The sequence below is a fragment of the Corvus brachyrhynchos genome, unplaced genomic scaffold (genome assembly GCF_000691975.1).
Source record: "Corvus brachyrhynchos isolate BGI_N302 unplaced genomic scaffold, ASM69197v1 scaffold90, whole genome shotgun sequence".
Classification (NCBI taxonomy): Eukaryota; Metazoa; Chordata; class Aves; order Passeriformes; family Corvidae; genus Corvus; species Corvus brachyrhynchos.
In genome coordinates this window covers 6,790,363-6,793,772 of record NW_008236932.1, presented here as the reverse complement: position 1 = coordinate 6,793,772, position 3,410 = coordinate 6,790,363, and the positions used below count along the sequence as shown (strand labels likewise).

The 3,410-nt window shown below is 45.5% G+C and overlaps 1 long non-coding RNA gene across 1 annotated transcript in view; it reads right to left on the bottom strand.

Annotated features, from left to right (window-relative positions):
• Nucleotides 1-3,410, bottom strand: part of LOC108445216 — a 77,707-nt gene that overhangs the window by 10,141 nt on the left and 64,156 nt on the right. Inside the window, exon 3 of the long non-coding RNA XR_001859986.1 lies at nt 458-1,364. This is a non-coding gene — a long non-coding RNA (uncharacterized LOC108445216). The remainder of the gene's footprint in view (nt 1-457; nt 1,365-3,410) is intronic.

The following is a 3,410-nucleotide window of genomic DNA, read 5'->3' as shown; positions in this document are numbered from 1 at the left end:
AGGGAAGGGAAGGGAAGGTGTGGGAAGGGAAGGTGTGGGAAGGGAAGGTGTGGGAAGGGAAGGGAAGATCTGGGAAGGTCTGTTTCTGTTCGCAGGAATAAGTCTGCCCACCGATTCTTTTTTTCATCATTTCAGAATAAACAGACTTAGTGGTTTTTTTTGAAGGGAAGGGAAGGGAAGGGAAGGGAAGGGAAGGGAAGGTGTGGGAAGGGAAGGTGTGGGAAGGGAAGGTGTGGGAAGGGAAGGGAAGATCTGGGAAGGTCTGTTTCTGTTCGCAGGAATAAGTCTGCCCACCGATTCTTTTTTTCATCATTTCAGAATAAACAGCCTTAGTGGCTATTTGTTGTTTATTGATATTTTTATTTCCAGAGACTACTTCTTTTTTGCCATTACTATTCTTTTGCCTTCTCTTTACCCATGATGCTGGGTCTAAAAAAACAATAATTGTAAAAATTACCTGCTGAGCTGTGCAATATCATCCATTATATTCACTGCAAAAGGTAATTTTTAGTGGTGTTAAAAGTTCCATGGAAACACAGTCCCTGGAAATGGCTTTGACTTTACAGACACACAGAGGATACAAATGCTTCATTCAGAGATGACTTGTTGATCTGTCTCATTAATTGGAATTTGCACTAGTTTATTAAATATGCTGATGAAAACAAGGCAAGTGAAGCTGCATAAAGCACTGCTTATCATGGTACTCCACTGCTGTTGTTCTTACATTAATTCAGTGCTAGAACTGACCCTATCAAGCATTCAATTCTTGTGATCCCAGAGCAAAAAAAGAGTATCTCCAGTGCTTTGTTTGCCTGCTTGAAACTTGCAGTTCATCTCATTTGATCTCAGTGTTAGTCCTGCTGTGGTCAGTTGCTCTCGTCTTTCCTAGTGCCTACAGCAAGGAGCTCTGGTCTCCCTTGCCGCTATATTGAGGCTTTACATTCTTTTCCCACCACTTTTTTTTTCATGATTAATGAAATTAATGCTGTTTTCCCTCTCACCCTTCTCCTGCAGAGTTCAGCAAGACACCAGCCTTGAACTGTTTCTCCCTTTCCTGACTCTCATGTCCTCTATTCCAGGCTGCAGCCTTGATAATGCCTCTTGTCATGGATAAAGTAGCTCTGAACTTTCTGGTTCATTCTCCAGTGCTTCCGCTGTCCTTGTGCTGGGCTGTGTTTGTGTGCTTGCTCCTACAGGTCCGCTTAGGCAATTTAAATCCTGGGAGGAAGTAGAGCAGCTTTTGGACGCCCTCGAGCAGTATCATCCCGGGGAACTTCAATGTTTGCGGGAGACCAGGGCACGTTGCATGGTCCCTTCTCCAATGCGCGGGCTGTAGCAAAGAGTGGTGGGTCCATCAATCACTCCTGTCAGGGGGAACATGGTGTATTATCTGTGAGGGAGCCTGGCAATGTGAAACGTTACAGGCAGCGTTACAGCGGGAAACTGGCTTACCAGGTTGTCAGGGTCTTACTCTCTTTGAGTCAGCTGAACAGCAAGCTATTGCTGAGTTTCGCTGGCGAGTTAACCATGAGGTTGCTCACATTCGCTTACAGCTTAAATCCGCAGTAGTGCGTAAAGTTTGCAGAGATGGCCTTAAGATACCACGCCAATGGATGGTGCGTACCCATGAGTGGGAATGCATGTGCCATCGCTTTAGTGCTTGCAGCATCGCTGATAACCGCGCACGCTACCAAACACCACATTAACCACATAGACCACCGAAAAAACATGTGGGTTATCTGGGCTAACCAAATAGGCCAAGAATCTTTTTGCTTATCTTTAGCCACACCTTCGGATCCCTTCCGTACCTGCCTTACCGGGGTCCCATTAACAGAGACCAATAGCCTTAAAGGCTACACCTTTAACTATTCAGAGCCAGAAACCGCACTCTTAGCTTTTTGTAATGCGAGCTACACCACCCTCACCAACGACGGTTTCGACATCCGCTTTTCCAGCTTTGACATTTGCAATGCCCTTAAAATAAAGAAAAACCCTCTAGCTGCCCAAGCATGAGTGATCGCCTTAGGCCTTAATACATCTATGTTTGAGCCACAAGAGCTAGATCTCTTAGGCTCTCAGCCCAGTCCCTATTGTCTTATGTTTAGAGGCAGTCACTTTGACAGCATCTCCAGCCTCCAACGGCCAAATAAAGACAGCACATGGCTGAGCCCTACCACCTCATGGTACTTTAACATCACAGTGTACTGCAATGGCTCAGTATGGCCAGTTGATAATCCTCCACAAGAACCCAGGGCGTTACCCTTAGGAACTTTCCTCATTTGTGGAGACAGAGCATGGCCAGGAGTGCCTTCTAAACCAATGGGAGGACCGTGTTATTTTGGGAAACTAACAATGTTTGCCCCTAGCATTCAGCAACTACTACACATCACGCACAAACGATCACGATCACGACGAAGCATTCGTCAGTTAGACCCTGATTGCAAAGACAATGTAGAGTTATGGAAACCCCCTGCTGTCTTTTTTGCCTCTCTCCTTGCCCCAGGAACTGCATCAGCACACGCCCTCACTCAGCTTAGAAGGTTAGCATGCTGGACAGGCAAGCAAGCAAATGTCACCTCATACCTGATAGGTGAGCTTATTGCAGACGTGGATAGCTTGAGCCACGCTTTATTGCAAAATCGTGCAGCCATTGATTTTTTACTGCTAGCACAAGGTCACCGGTAAGGCAGATACGGAAGGGATCCGAAGGTGTGGCAAAGATGTAGAAGGAATGTGCTGCTTTAACTTATCAGATCACAGTCAATCCATACACTCCCAGCTCCCATGGCTCACTGAACATACCAAAAAACTCACAGTTCAAGACAGTCCTTTCGATGGATGATTCCAAGGGACTTTTGGGGGACTCGGAGTTTGGGCCGTAAGCCTCATAAAGGAAGGCCTCAGATGGGTAGGCATTACACTTTTACTATTGCTTGGAGCACGCATTATGTTTTCTTGCTTAGCTAAACGCATAGAACAGTTAACTCAGGGAGTTTTGATCGCTCAAATTAATAAAAATGGGGGAATTGTGGGAAATTGGCTACGTGAGAAAGGGCACATAGACCCTTTGCAGTTTACTGAGCAAGATCTTGCAGAACACCGCACGCATTTTGTGTAACAATTGAAGTTGCAGAATATTGCACGTATCTTGCTCAACAACTGAACCACCATTGAGTTCTTATTGCTGAGCTATGGGTTTTATTGCAGAGTTAGCAAGGATAGTCTTTGGCAGCAAAACAATAGATGCCTGTGGTCAGGAAGGCCTGAGAAAAAGGAGAACTGCTGACCACAGAAGGGGAACTAAGGGAGGGGTTAGAAATCAGCTAAGACGATGTGAACCACTTAGAATGTGCCTTTACGAATATGCATGAGCCTATTACTGTTAGTATATAAGAAGCTTTTGTACGATC